The following is a 16,824-nucleotide window of genomic DNA, read 5'->3' on the forward strand; positions in this document are numbered from 1 at the left end:
GACAGACTACAGACCCAGTGTTCCCCACACCTCAACACAGTAAGATAGACTACAGACCCAGTGTTCCCCACACCTCAACACAGTAAGACAGACCCAGTGTTCCCCACACCTCAACACAGACTACAGACCCAGTGTTCCCAACACCTCAACACAGTAAGACAGACTACAGACCCAGTGTTCCCCACACCTCAACACAGTAAGACAGACTACAGACCCAGTGTTCCCCACACCTCAACACAGACTACAGACCCAGTGATCCCCACACCTCAACAGACTACAGACCCAGTGTTCCCCACACCTCAACACAGTAAGACAGACCCAGTGTTCCCCACACCTCAACACAGTAAGACAGACCCAGTGTTCCCCACACCTCAACACAGTAAGACAGACCCAGTGTTCCCCACACCTCAACACAGTAAGACAGACCCAGTGTTCCCCACACCTCAACACAGACTACAGACCCAGTGTTCCCCACACCTCAACACAGTAAGACAGACTACAGACCCAGTGTTCCCCACACCTCAACACAGTAAGACAGACTACAGACCCAGTGTTCCCCACACCTCAACACAGTAAGACAGACCCAGTGTTCCCCACACCTCAACACAGTAAGACAGACTACAGACCCAGTGTTCCCCACACCTCAACACAGTAAGACAGACTACAGACCCAGTGTTCCCCAACCCTCAACACAGTAAGACAGACCCAGTGTTCCCCACACCTCAACACAGTAAGACAGACTACAGACCCAGTGTTCCCCACACCTCAACACAGTAAGATAGACTACAGACCCAGTGTTCCCCACACCTCAACACAGTAAGACAGACCCAGTGTTCCCCACACCTCAACACAGTAAGACAGACTACAGACCCAGTGTGCCCCACACCTCAACACAGACTACAGACCCAGTGTTCCCCACACCTCAACACAGTAAGACAGACTACAGACCCAGTGTTCCCCCACACCTCAACACAGTAAGACAGACTACAGACCCAGTGTTCCCCACACCTCAACACAGTAAGATAGACTACAGACCCAGTGTTCCCCACACCTCAACACAGTAAGACAGACCCAGTGTTCCCCACACCTCAACACAGTAAGACAGACCCAGTGTCCCCACACCTCAACACAGTAAGACAGACCCAGGTTCCCCACACCTCAACACAGTAAGACAGACCCAGTGTTCCCCACACCTCAACACAGTAAGACAGACTACAGACCCAGTGTTCCCCACACCTCAACACAGTAAGACAGACCCAGTGTTCCCCACACCTCAACACAGTAAGACAGACTACAGACCCAGTGTTCCCCACACCTCAACACAGTAAGATAGACTACAGAACCAGTGTTCCCCACACCTCAACACAGTAAGATAGACTACAGACCCAGTGTTCCCCACACCTCAACACAGTAAGACAGACCCAGTGTTCCCCACACCTAAACACAGACTACAGACCCAGTGTTCCCAACACCTCAACACAGTAAGACAGACTACAGACCCAGTGTTCCCCACACCTCAACACAGTAAGACAGACTACAGACCCAGTGTTCCCCACACCTCAACACAGACTACAGACCCAGTGATCCCCACACCTCAACAGACTACAGACCCAGTGTTCCCCACACCTCAACACAGACTGCAGACCCAGTGTTCCCCACACCTCAACACAGACTACAGACCCAGTGTTCCCCTCACCTCAACACAGTAAGACAGACCCAGTGTTCCCCACACCTCAACACAGTAAGACAGACCCAGTGTTCCCCACACCTCAACACAGTAAGACAGACCCAGTGTTCCCCACACCTCAACACAGACTACAGACCCAGTGTTCCCCACACCTCAACACAGTAAGACAGACTACAGACCCAGTGTTCCCCACACCTCAACACAGTAAGACAGACTACAGACCCAGTGTTCCCCACACCTGAACACAGTAAGATAGACTACAGACCCAGTGTTCCCCACACCTCAACACAGTAAGACAGACCCAGTGTTCCCCACACCTCAACACAGTAAGACAGACCCAGTGTTCCCCACACCTCAACACAGTAAGACAGACCCAGTGTTCCCCACACCTCAACACAGTAAGACAGACTACAGACCCAGTGTTCCCCACACCTCAACACAGTAAGATAGACTACAGACCCAGTGTTCCCCACACCTCAACACAGTAAGACAGACCCAGTGTTCCCCACACCTCAACACAGACTACAGACCCAGTGTTCCCAACACCTCAACACAGTAAGACAGACTACAGACCCAGTGTTCCCCACACCTCAACACAGTAAGACAGACTACAGACCCAGTGTTCCCCACACCTCAACACAGACTACAGACCCAGTGATCCCCACACCTCAACAGACTACAGACCCAGTGTTCCCCACACCTCAACACAGACTGCAGACCCAGTGTTCCCCACACCTCAACACAGACTACAGACCCAGTGTTCCCCTCACCTCAACACAGTAAGACAGACCCAGTGTTCCCCACACCTCAACACAGTAAGACAGACCCAGTGTTCCCCACACCTCAACACAGACTACAGACCCAGTGTTCCCCACACCTCAACACAGTAAGACAGACTACAGACCCAGTGTTCCCCACACCTCAACACAGTAAGACAGACTACAGACCCAGTGTTCCCCACACCTCAACACAGTAAGATAGACTACAGACCCAGTGTTCCCCACACCTCAACACAGTAAGACAGACCCAGTGTTCCCCACACCTCAACACAGTAAGACAGACCCAGTGTTCCCCACACCTCAACACAGTAAGACAGACTACAGACCCAGTGTTCCCCACACCTCAACACAGTAAGACAGACCCAGTGTTCCCCACACCTCAACACAGACTACAGACCCAGTGTTCCCCACACCTCAACACAGTAAGACAGACTACAGACCCAGTGTTCCCCACACCTCAACACAGTAAGACAGACTACAGACCCAGTGTTCCCCACACCTCAACACAGACTACAGACCCAGTGATCCCCACACCTCAACAGACTACAGACCCAGTGTTCCCCACACCTCAACACAGACTACAGACCCAGTGTTCCCCACACCTCAACACAGACTACAGACCCAGTGTTCCCCACACCTCAACACAGTAAGACAGACCCAGTGTTCCCCACACCTCAACACAGACTACAGACCCAGTGTTCCCCACACCTCAACACAGTATGACAGACTACAGACCCAGTGTTCCCCACACCTCAACACAGTAAGACAGACTACAGACCCAGTGTTCCCCACACCTCAACACAGACTACAGACCCAGTGATCCCCACACCTCAACAGACTACAGACCCAGTGTTCCCCACACCTCAACACAGACTACAGACCCAGTGTTCCCCACACCTCAACACAGACTACAGACCCAGTGTTCCCCACACCTCAGTAAGACATGTACACTGACCTTCACCCTCCTCAGGATCCCAGTGAAAACCAACAGCCTCCTTCTGGATACAAAGCAATCCATCTTTATTAAAACGTTTCAACTTGTTAGGATGAAGAGAGATGACAGGTGATGAGACGTTCGTGCTCCAGCTTCGACTAGTGGAAAGTCATGTTGTATGTTTGAGAAGGGTGATTCCCCGCTGCTTCCCTGCTGGTTAATACCTATATGTACAACGTTACCACAGTCTTCCTCAGCTTCCTCCTACACAATACTACAACCAAAGAGCACCACTGGTGAAAATATTTACAGACAGACAATGTACATTTTAGGTGTTTTTCCTTTATGCCATCTTTTTTAAAACATTAAAGCATTTGAAACTCTGTAGGTGAAAGTAGCCTCTCAGTGTGTATCGTTGTCCTCGTCCCGTTCTACAGCACAACAGCCCCGAGTCACACAGCTGAGAGGACAGATCCACAGACCCACTGGCTCTGACCTGTCAGGAAACTGACCTGGAGTCAGGGTGCGCATCACAAATACCACCTTATTCCCTATATAGTGCACTAGTTTTGACCAGAGCTTTTGGCCATAGGTCTCTGGTCAACAGTAATCACCTACATAATGAATAGGTTGCTATTTGGGATACACCCTTAGTCAGACCTGACCAGCTACAGGAGGTACTAAGGAAGTGACAACAACAACAACAACACCACCACAGTAAAACAAGATGGAGGAATCTGACCACAGAACAGATATTATGTGAAGACACTGTGAAAGAGTCGTACCAGAATGCTGCCTTTTGAAAAAATAAACATGTTGCCTTTGAATAGTATCCTGCCTGATTCAGAACTAGCCTTTCACCCAGGGTATAACATCAATCAACAGGTGAATCAGAACTAGCCTTTCATCCCAGGGTATAACATCAATCACCAGGTGAATCAGAACTAGCCTTTCATCCCAGGGTATATCAACAGGTGAATCAGAACTAGCCTTTCATCCCAGGGTATATCATCAATCAACAGGTGAATTAGAACTAGCCTTTCATCCCAGGGTATATCATCAATCAACAGGTGAATCAGAACTAGCCTTTCATCCCAGGGTATAACATCAATCAACAGGTGAATCAGAACTAGCCTTTCATCCCAGGGTATAACATCAATCAACAGGTGATTCAGAACTATCCTTTCATCCCAGGGTATAACATCAATCACCAGGTGAATCAGAACTCGCCTTTCATCCCAGGGTATAACAGGTGAATCAGAACTAGCCTTTCATCCCAGGGTATAACAGGTGAATCAGAACTAGCCTTTCATCCCAGGGTATAACATCAATCAACAGGTGATTCAGAACTATCCTTTCATCCCAGGGTATATCATCAATCAACAGGTGATTCAGAACTAGCCTTTCATCCCAGGGTTTATCATCAATCAACAGGTGAATCAGAAGTTGCAGTCTGTAGTAAAAGTGGTCAACAAGACAAGAGGAAGAAACCAACCGTTCATAAATTCACAGGAAACTATTAAAATAATTATTTACAAAATAACCAATATACTACAGAAAAAAACCTACTGCACACACCAGTACTTTTGGAGAAAAGAAAAATATAACTATATTTAAATTAACTTTCTTCTTTTTTTTAAACAATATAAAAGCTATGCTCAAAAGTGGCTTTTTCTTTTTATAAAACAGTCCCAGGTCTTTTCAGTGTCCATGTGAGATGAGAGTTGCTGCTGGCAACGCGAGAAAATAAATACATATTTGTCTCGTCTGTCTTCCTTGGCGTGGAAATAGTGTCTTCCTGGATATCAGACCTGTAGAGAGACCAGAGAACAGACTTACTACAGAGATACTACAGCACCCAGACTTACAATCAAAACACCACAGCTAGCCTGAAATACAGACCTGTTTTGTGCTAACATTCCACTGCTTGTACTCTTGTGTCATTTGTTTGGCACGACAAGGAGATAGATGAAGGTTAACACAAAGAGACTGGTACCCAGGCTATGTCACAAACAGCAGCAGCTTGGAGAAATACAGGCTTCCATACAGTATAGACGAGCACAGCTCTTAGCCCAGGCTCCATATTCACATATCATCTCAGTACCACTGCTGATCTGGGATCAGTTTTCCCCCTTTTTAGATCATAATGAATGAGATTACAAGGACTGGTGGGACCTGATCCTAGTTCAATCACTCCTACTCTGAGAGGTGTTGTGAATACAGGCCCTGGGCGTTGTTTAGAGAAGGTGAGTTGAGGCGTTGTGAATACAGGCCCTGAGCGTTGTTTAGAGAAGGTGGTTTGAGTTGAGGCATTGTGAATACAGGCCCTGGGCGTTGTTTAGAGAAGGTGGTTTGAGTTGAGGCGTTGTGAATACAGGCCCTGGGCGTTAGAGAAGGTGAGTTGAGGCGTTGTGAATACAGGCCCTGGGCGTTGTTTAGAGAAGGTGGTTTGAGTTGAGGCATTGTGAATACAGGCCCTGGGCGTTGTTTAGAGAAGGTGGTTTGAGTTGAGACGTTGTGAATACAGGCCCTGGGCGTTGTTTAGAGAAGGTGAGTTGAGGCGTTGTTTAGAGAAGGTGGTTTGAGGCGTTGTGAATACAGGCCCTGGGCGTTAGAGAAGGTGGTTTGAGTTGAGACATTGCTCTACTTACTCCAAGCAGGGTTCCAGTCTGGAATCACACTATAGTAGAAGGGCCTATGATCTGAGTTACTTTCTGTAGATGGATGGAGGGAGGGAGGGAGGGAGGGAGGGAGGGAGGGAGGGAGGGAGGGAGGGAGGGAGGGAGGGAGGGAGGGAGAGAGAGAGAGGGAGGGAGGGAGGGAGGGAGAGAGAGAGAGAGGGAGGGCGAGAGAGAGAGAGGGAGGGAGGGAGAGAGAGAGAGAGAGGGAGGGAGGGAGGGAGGGAGGGAGAGAGAGAGAGAGAGAGAGAGAGAGAGAGAGAGGGAGGGAGGGAGGGAGGGAGGGGGGCGAGAGAGAGGGAGGGAGGGCGAGAGGGAGGGAGGGCAGGAGAGAGGGAGGGAGAGAGAGAGGGAGGGAGGGAGGGAGGGCGAGAGAGGGAGGGAGGGAAGGAGAGAGGGAGGGAGGGCGAGAGGGAGGGCAGGAGAGAGAGAGGGAGGGAGGGTGAGAGAGAGAGGGAGGGAGGGCGAGAGAGAGGGCAGGAGAGAGGGAAGGAGGGAGGGAGGCAAGGAGAGAGGGAAGGAGAGAGGGAGAGAGGGAAGGAGAGAGGGAGGGAAGGAGAGAGGGAGGGAGAGAGGGAGGGAGAGAGGGAAAGAGGGAGGGCGGGAGGGAAAGAGGGAGGGCGGGAGGGAAAGAGGGAGGGAGGCCAGGGTTACAAATGTGTTATTATGAGGAATGTTACAAGCATTGATCATGTCAGCAGGGTTTTGCACAAAGCCAAGCTCGTACAGGTGACGTTTAATCAATGAAATGATTGTTAACATGAATCAATAGTATATATCACATTCAATTAGAGACAAACTATCGACCGTTCTTCCATGACTGCAGATTGCAGGGATCGTCACATATCACAAATCAGACCAGCATTGTGTAAATGTTAGTACGAAGCGGCCCTCTGAAAACACCACACTGAACTGGTGTTGTAGCGCTGGGCTGGAGAAAAACCCTGCACACACTGCATTTCTCCAGGACCATAGCCACTGTGTATAAAGTGTAACCTGGTATGGATGAGCCACTACGTGTACTTACAGCTGATATGTACTGGCTGTTGTAGCGCTGGGCTGGAGAAAAACCCTGCACACACTGCATTTCTCCAGGACCATAGCCACTGTGTATAAAGTGTAACCTGGTATGGATGAGCCACTACGTGTACTTACAGCTGATATGTACTGGCTGTTGTAACGCGGCTTGTCTTTGGGGAGGCTGGGGGACGTTACAGCGTCGGACGGGGGTCGGCAGGGGAACGAGGGATCCTCAGGGAGGTGGCTGGACACACAGCCACTGTCTGAACCACTGGAGCCGCTGCCGGACAGACAGTGGGACGATGAACCTGAGCTCTCTGTAGCTGTGGGGGGAGAGAGAGAGAGATAGGGAGAGAGAGAGAGAGAGGGAGAGAGAGAGAGCGAGAGAGAGAGAGAGAGAGAGAGAGAGAGAGATAGGGAGGGAAAGAGAGAGGGAGAGAGAGAGAGCGAGAGAGAGAGAGAGAGAGAGAGAGAGAGAGGAGAGGAGTTGATCAACACTGATATATGGGATGGCTGGTACAGTAGCTGAGAAAGACTATATAAATATTCATCTTTAACTTCCAATCTGTAGAAACTATGAGATTACAATGGTTCAGAATACAGGTGAAACAGAACAGAACAGTTGAAATATATATGTTACATGTAAATCATAAGAGGGTAGTTTAATAAGGAGATAGATGGGATGGACAGAGAGTCAATGATTAGTAGGCTGTGTAGTACTACCCTGATATACTGTCCTGAGACAGGCTGTGTAGTACTACCCTGATATACTGTCCTGAGACAGGCTGTGTAGTACTACACTGATATACTGTCCTGAGACAGGCTGTGTAGTACTACACTGATATACTGTCCTGAGACAGGCTGTGTAGTACTACCCTGATATACTGTCCTGAGACAGGCTGTGTAGTACTACCCTGTATACTGTCCTGAGACAGGCTGTGTAGTACTACCCTGATATACTGTCCTGAGACAGGCTGTGTAGTACTACCCTGATATACTGTCCTGAGACAGGCTGTGTAGTACTACCCTGATATACTGTCCTGAGACAGGCTGTGTAGTACTACCCTGATATACTGTCCTGAGACAGGCTGTGTAGTATTACCCTGATATACAGTCCAGAGACAGGCTGTGTAGTACTACCCTGATATACTGTCCTGAGACAGGCTGTGTAGTACTACCCTGATATACTGTCCTGTCCTGAGACAGGCTGTGTAGTATTACCCTTATATACTGTCCAGAGACAGGCTGTGTAGTACTACCCTGATATACTGTCCTGAGACAGGCTGTGTAGTACTACCCTGATGTACTGTCCTGAGACAGGCTGTGTAGTACTACACTGATATAATGTACTGTCCTGAGACAGGCTGTGCAGTACTACCCTGATAAACTGTAAAGAGACAGGCTGTGTAGTACTACCCTGATATACTGTCCTGAAACAGGCTGTGTAGTACTACCCTGATATACTGTCCTGAAACAGGCTGTGTAGTACTACCCTGATATACTGTCCTGAGACAGGCTGTGTAGTACTACCCTGATATACTGTACTGAGACAGGCTGTGTAGTACTACCCTGATATACTGTCCTGAGACAGGCTGTGTAGTACTATCCTGATATACTGTCCTGAGACAGGCTGTGTAGTACTACCCTGATATAATGTACTGAGACAGGCTGTGTAGTACTACCCTGATATAATGTACTGTCCTGAGACAGGCTGTGTAGTACTACCCTGATAACTGTCCTGAGACTGGCTGTATGTATTATGGATGGATAGTCTGATCTATACAGTATGTACTCATGGATGGATGATCTATACAGTATGTAGTCATGGAGGGATGATCTATACAGTATGTAGTCATGGAGGGATGATCTATACAGTATGTAGTCATGGAGGGATGATCTATACAGTATGTAGTCATACAGTATGTAGTCATGGAGGGATGATCTATACAGTATGTACTCATGGAGGGATGATCTATACAGTATGTAGTCATGAGGGATGATCTATACAGTATGTAGTCATGGAGGGATGATCTATACAGTATGTAGTCATACAGTATGTAGTCATGGATGGATGATCTATACAGTATGCACTCATGGAGGGATGATCTATACAGTATGAAGTCATGGAGGGATGATCAATACAGTATGTAGTCATGGAGGGATGATATATACAGTATGTAGTCATGGAGGGATGATCTATACAGTATGTAGTCATGGAGGGATGATCAATACAGTATGTAGTCACGGAGGGATGATCTATACAGTATGTACTCACGGAGGGATGATCTATACAGTATGTACTCATGGAGGGATGATCTATACAGTATGTACTCATGGAGGGATGATCTATACAGTATGTAGTCATGGAGGGATGATCTATACAGTATGTAGTCATGGAGGGATGATCTATACAGTATGTAGTCATGGAGGGATGATCTATACAGTATGTAGTCATGGAGGGATGATCTATACAGTATGTAGTCACGGAGGGATGATCTATACAGTATGTACTCATGGATGGATGATCTATACAGTATGTACTCATGGATGGATGATCTATACAGTATGTAGTCATGGATGGATGATCTATACAGTATGTAGTCATGGAGGGATGATCTATACAGAATGTAGTCACGGAGGGATGATCAATACAGTATGTAGTCACGGAGGGATGATCTATACAGTATGTACTCACGGATGGATGATCAATACAGTATGTAGTCACGGAGGGATGATCTATACAGTATGTAGTCACGGAGGGATGATCTATACAGTATGTACTCATGGAGGGATGATCTATACAGTATGTACTCATGGATGGATGATCTATACAGTATGTACTCATGGATGGATGATCTATACAGTATGTACTCATGGAGGGATGATCTATACAGTATGTACTCATGGATGGATGATATATACAGTATGTAGTCATGGAGGGATGATCTATACAGTATGTACTCATGGATGGATGATCTATACAGTATGTACTCATGGATGGATGATCTATACAGTATGTACTCATGGAGGGATGATCTATACAGTATGTACTCATGGATGGATGATATATACAGTATGTAGTCATGAGGGATGATCTATACAGTATGTAGTCATGGAGGGATGATCTATACAGTATGTACTCATGGATGGATGATCTATACAGTATGTACTCATGGATGGATGATCTATACAGTATGTACTCATGGATGGCTGGCTGCTGGTCTCGTGCTCCATCTCGTCCTCCTCCATACACGGGCTGATGAAGGGCCTCTCTCCCCCAGGCAGCAGGGCCTGGCTGTGGCTGCTGTACATGTGCAGGTTGAGGGGCCCCAGGAGAGTGCAGGAGCCAGATGCAGCAGGGGCCCCGCTGCCAGACCCCCCGTTACCCGACGCTGTACGCTTGAAGGGGTTGGAGTGGTCGAACAGGGACACAGCGATGGAGGCTCGAGTTCTGGCACCTGGGGAACCAGAGAGGACAGGACGGGTCAGTCATATATTCAGAAACAGCTTTGTTGTCAGAAACGCCAAAACTAATTCTACATTATAATGAACATGGTGTGGCCAGTTTTATCATTCCTATAACCCAGAAATAAGGATATGAAGTGTGGAATTAACACAGTGGTTTAGTGGTTATTGATCATTGTAATAGACAGTGGTTTAGTGGTTATTGATCATTGTAATAGACAGTGGTTTAGTGGTTATTGATCATTGTAATAGACAGTAGTTTAGTGGTTATTGATCATTGTACTAGACAGTGGTTTAGTGGTTATTGATCATTGTAATAGACAGTGGTTTAGTGGTTATTGATCATTGTAATAGACAGTGGTTTAGTGGTTATTGATCATTGTACTAGACAGTGGTTTAGTTTAGTGGTTATTGATCATTGTAATAGACAGTGGTTTAGTGGTTATTGATCATTGTACTAGACAGTGGTTTAGTTTAGTGGTTATTGATCATTGTAATAGACAGTGGTTTAGTGGTTATTGATCATTGTAATAGACAGTGGTTTAGTGGTTATTGATCATTGTAATAGACAGTGGTTTAGTGGTTATGGATCATTGTAATAGACAGTGGTTTAGTGGTTATTGATCATTGTAATAGACAGTGGTTTAGTGGTTATTGATCATTGTACTAGACAGTGGTTTAGTGGTTATTGATCATTGTAATAGACAGTGGTTTAGTGGTTATTGATCATTGTAATAGACAGTGGTTTAGTGGTTATTGATCATTGTAATAGACAGTGGTTTAGTGGTTATTGATCATTGTAATAGACAGTGGTTTAGTGGTTATTGATCATTGTAATAGACAGTGGTTTAGTGGTTATTGATCATTGTAATAGACAGTGGTTTAGTGGTTATTGATCATTGTAATAGACAGTGGTTTAGTGGTTATTGATCATTGTAATAGACAGTGGTTTAGTGGTTATTGATCATTGTAATAGACAGTGGTTTAGTGGTTATTGATCATTGTACTAGACAGTGGTTTAGTGGTTATTGATCATTGTAATAGACAGTGGTTTAGTGGTTATTGATCATTGTAATAGACAGTGGTTTAGTTTAGTGGTTATTGATCATTGTAATAGACAGTGGTTTAGTGGTTATTGATCATTGTAATAGACAGTGGTTTAGTGGTTATTGATCATTGTAATAGACAGTGGTTTAGTGGTTATTGATCATTGTAATAGACAGTGGTGTAGTGGTTATTGATCATTGTACTAGACAGTGGTGTAGTGGTTATTGATCATTGTACTAGACAGCGGTTTAGTGGTTATTGATTATTGTAATAGACAGCGGTTTAGTGGTTATTGATCATTGTACTAGACAGTGGTTTAGTTTAGTGGTTATTGATCATTGTAATAGACAGTGGTTTAGTGGTTATTGATCATTGTACTAGACAGTGGTTTAGTTTAGTGGTTATTGATCATTGTAATAGACAGTGGTTTAGTGGTTATTGATTATTGTAATAGACAGTGGTTTAGTGGTTATTGATCATTGTAATAGACAGTGGTTTAGTGGTTATTGATCATTGTACTAGACAGTGGTTTAGTGGTTATTGATCATTGTAATAGACAGTGGTTTAGTGGTTATTGATCATTGTAATAGACAGTGGTTTAGTGGTTATTGATCATTGTAATAGACAGTGGTTTAGTGGTTATTGATCATTGTACTAGACAGTGGTGTAGTGGTTATTGATCATTGTACTAGACAGTGGTTTAGTGGTTATTGATCATTGTACTAGACAGTGGTTTAGTTTAGTGGTTATTGATCATTGTAATAGACAGTGGTTTAGTGGTTATTGATCATTGTAATAGACAGTGGTTTAGTGGTTATTGATCATTGTACTAGACAGTGGTTTAGTGGTTATTGATCATTGTAATAGACAGTGGTTTAGTGGTTATTGATCATTGTAATAGACAGTGGTTTAGTTTAGTGGTTATTGATCATTGTAATAGACAGTGGTTTAGTGGTTATTGATCATTGTAATAGACAGTGGTTTAGTGGTTATTGATCATTGTAATAGACAGTGGTTTAGTGGTTATTGATCATTGTAATAGACAGTGGTGTAGTGGTTATTGATCATTGTACTAGACAGTGGTGTAGTGGTTATTGATCATTGTACTAGACAGCGGTTTAGTGGTTATTGATCATTGTAATAGACAGCGGTTTAGTGGTTATTGATCATTGTACTAGACAGTGGTTTAGTTTAGTGGTTATTGATCATTGTAATAGACAGTGGTTTAGTGGTTATTGATCATTGTACTAGACAGTGGTTTAGTTTAGTGGTTATTGATCATTGTAATAGACAGTGGTTTAGTGGTTATTGATCATTGTAATAGACAGTGGTTTAGTGGTTATTGATTATTGTAATAGACAGTGGTTTAGTGGTTATTGATCATTGTAATAGACAGTGGTTTAGTGGTTATTGATCATTGTACTAGACAGTGGTTTAGTGGTTATTTATCATTGTAATAGACAGTGGTTTAGTGGTTATTGATCATTGTAATAGACAGTGGTTTAGTGGTTATTGATCATTGTAATAGACAGTGGTTTAGTGGTTATTGATCATTGTACTAGACAGTGGTGTAGTGGTTATTGATCATTGTACTAGACAGTGGTTTAGTGGTTATTGATCATTGTACTAGACAGTGGTTTAGTTTAGTGGTTATTGATCATTGTAATAGACAGTGGTTTAGTGGTTATTGATCATTGTACTAGACAGTGGTTTAGTTTAGTGGTTATTGATCATTGTACTAGACAGTGGTTTAGTGGTTATTGATCATTGTACTAGACAGTGGTGTAGTGGTTACCTCGTCCCTTCATGATGTAGTCTATAGCCCTGTCGTTGATCGCAGCATCACTGGGTTTAATGTCCAGGAACGGCTTGTTACCCACTCCCATGGAAACCATCTCCTGATTACGGATCTCTGAACACAACACAGAGATGAATTAACCACACTGAGCCGACCCAAACAGACACAGTCCACAGTAACACAGAGATGAATTAACCACACTGAGCCGACCCAAACAGACACAGTCCACAGTAACACAGAGATGAATTAACCACACTGAGCCGACCCAAACAGACCCAGTCCACAGTAACACAGAGATGAATTAACAACACTGAGCCGACCCTAACAGACCCAGTCGACAGTAACACAGAGATGAATTAACCACACTGGGCCGACCCAAACAGACCCAGTCAACAGTAACACAGAGATTAATTAACCACACTGGGCCGACCCAAACAGACCCAGTCCACAGTAACACAGAGATGAATTAACCACACTGGGCCGACCCAAACAGACCCAGTCCACAGTATCACAGAGATGAATTAACCACACTGAGCCGACCCAAACAGACCCAGATAACACTTTTTTTTTTCTCTCTCTCGCTCTCTCTCTCCCTCTGTCTCTCTCTCTCCCTCTCTGTTTCTCTCTCTCTCTCGGTCTCTCTCTCTGTGTCTCTCTCTGTGTCTCTCTCTCTCTGTCTCTCTCCCTCTCTCTCTGTCTCTCTCTGTCTCTCTGTATCTCTCTCCTCTACCTTTATTCCGTGTAGCCTGCTGCCAGAGGATACGTGCGATGTTGGTGGTCCAGGCGTGTTTGATGTCTGTGTTGGAGGCCTGCAGAACGTACGTCTGGTTCTTACTGGTCCTGCGTCTGAACCACACCTCGAAACGAAGACTGTTGTCCCCAGATGTCTCTGTCATCCCCACGTCTGCCGTCTGGAGGGAGGGAGGGAGATGTGATTCCCAACAAAATAACCTTCAATTTTTTCCAACTTCTACGTTTCTGCTTATCACATCTCTACATTGTAAAAACAAAGGAGAACCAAATCCCTATGTCACTACCACAACTGACCACAGTATAACCAAATCCCTATGTCACTACTACAACTGACCACAGTATAACCAAATCCCTATGTCACTACTACAACTGACCACAGTATAACCAAATCCCTATGTCACTACTACAACTGTCCACACTTAAAGGAGTGTTTGTAGATATGAAGGGCCCTACCTTAAAGGAGTATTTGTAGATATAAAGGGCCCTACCTTAAAGGAGTATTTGTAGATATGAAGGGCCCTACCTTAAAGGAGTGTTTGTAGATGTAAACGTCCAGTCCTCCTTCGATGCGTTTGGGTTTACTGAACAGCACCAGGTCTTCAAACAGGAAGACATGGCGCTGACACTTCTTCCTGCCGTACCAGATCCAGAACTCATCCTGTCTGACCAGCTGACCCTGCTCCTTCAGGTTCACCTGGGGAGGACCAGAGAAGAGACGGGCTTAAGACACAAGAGTTCATGTTACTCAAAAACTTGTTGCACGTTGCCATCCTCCCTCGTTCTTCACGCTGCTGCTGTTTCTGAACACGAGGAAGTGAATGTCCTGACTGCTAAAGCAAGTCTAAAACTGTATCAGTGTGGTATTTTACAATCCCCCACTTGTATTTCAGACTTTCCAAAATCGTTCAGTTCCACAGAGAGTTTGTCGTATTATCGTTGTACCACACAGGAGGTTGGTGGCACCTCAGTTGGGGAGGATGGGCTCATGGTAACGGCTGGAGTGGAATAGGTGGAATGGTATCAAACACATCAAACACGTGGTTTCTATGTTTGATACCGTTCCACTCCAGCCGTTATTATGAGCTGTCCTCCCCTCACCAGCCTCCATTGTTGTACCATAACTTGTACCTCTGTGTTTTCTGTGAGGGTCAAAGAAGACATGATATCTCTCAGGCTGAAGGTTTAGGGAGGACTCACGTCACAGTCTCGGATGGCGTCCATGGCGAGCAGGTCGTTGCCGTGACGCAGCTGGAACTTGACCATCTCTGCAGCGGCTTGGAGGTAGCCCAGCTCTGTCTCCTGCGCCTCGCTCACCTCCTTGATCAGGTCTTTGAGGAGCAGGGCGTACTTAGACATTCTCTGGATGGGCTTTAACAGGTAGGAGGCCAGGTCCATCTTATCTCCCAGCTCCAGCTGCTTGTTCTATAGCGATTAGAGGTCAAAGGTTATACCAGACAGACAGACAGACAGACAGACAGACAGACAGACAGACAGACAGACAGGCAGGCAGGCAGGCAGGCAGGCGCTAAAAGCCACAGCTAGTTGTCTGTAAGGTCTGAAGTATAGCACATGTATGTGTGTTCATGTGTTCTGGTGTGTTCTCTTCCCTCACCCTGAAGAAGCTGTTTCCGTGGCTGGCCAACAGCGTATCAGACCTTGGCTTGTTCTTACTGTACAGAGCGTACAGGCCAAACGCGTCTTGCTGTGGATTACATGGAAACAGAACAAATCATTCTACCGAGAGAAAACAGAAAAAACATCTCTTGTTCTGTAAACATACCCTGTACCGAATATGAAACGGGGGACTCTCCATTTATCAACCACTTCGGTTTTATTTGGCGAGAATTCTGACGAAACGTCAAATTACTGTGTAATATCGCTCCCAGACTTTGATAGCCAGGAATGTGTCCACTTAGTCTGTGTCCCAAATGGCACTCTAGTCCCTATGTAGTGCACTAGCCCATAAGGCTCTGGTCAAAAGAAGTGCACTATATAGGGAATATAGGGTGCCATCTGGGACGCAGATTCCAGTCTCCCTGTTATAAGCTTAGGAGAGAGGACTATTTCTCCCTGTTATAAGCCTGGGAGAGAGGACTATGTCTCCCTGTAATAAGCCTGGGAGAGAGGACTATGTCTCCCTGTTATAAGCCTGGGAGAGAGGACTATGTCTCCCTGTTATAAGCCTGGGAGAGAGGACTATGTCTCCATGTTATAAGCCTGGGAGAGAGGACTATGTCTCCAGCTGCTGTTTGAAGGGTGGAAAATCAGGATGTTTAAATCAAACCAAGGGGTCTGAGAACGACCACAGGTATGAAGGTAGAGAGAGAGAAAGTCTATGTGTGTGTGTGTGTGTGTGTGGGGGGGGACAGGGTTGTGACAACATGGAACCTGCTAGAGAGATTAGGGGCTGCAGGTAGAGTAGAGTTCAGTATTTTCACAGCTGGGTTGGTAGTTGAAGGTAAAAGCGCCTCCCTAAAGCCAAAATCCCGACTTGAGGTAAACAAGCAGCCAGATACCAGGGCCTGCCAGTTAAATGTACTTGACCTAGGAACCTCAGCAACACATTGTCATCATTAGCATATAGTATACTATAGATGTCTAGAGGTGTAGGAAACAGTGAGACTAAAGGGGGTGGTTACAGCAGTAATGTTACCTCAGGACGT

The 16,824-nt window shown here is 45.5% G+C and overlaps 1 long non-coding RNA gene across 1 annotated transcript; it reads right to left on the minus strand.

The window, feature by feature from the left end:
- Nucleotides 1–3,462: 3,462 nt before the first annotated feature.
- Nucleotides 3,463–7,129, minus strand: LOC145859163 (uncharacterized). The gene is made up of 3 exons (XR_014379417.1): nucleotides 7,106–7,129; nucleotides 6,052–6,114; nucleotides 3,463–5,211 (listed from the first exon to the last, which is right to left on the minus strand). It is a non-coding gene; the product is annotated as an uncharacterized LOC145859163 (long non-coding RNA).
- Between the last annotated feature and the right edge of the window lie 9,695 nt (nucleotides 7,130–16,824).

Source organism: Salmo salar, chromosome 11 (assembly GCF_965601325.2).
Source record: "Salmo salar chromosome 11, fSalSal1, whole genome shotgun sequence".
NCBI classification, from domain to species: domain Eukaryota; kingdom Metazoa; phylum Chordata; class Actinopteri; order Salmoniformes; family Salmonidae; genus Salmo; species Salmo salar.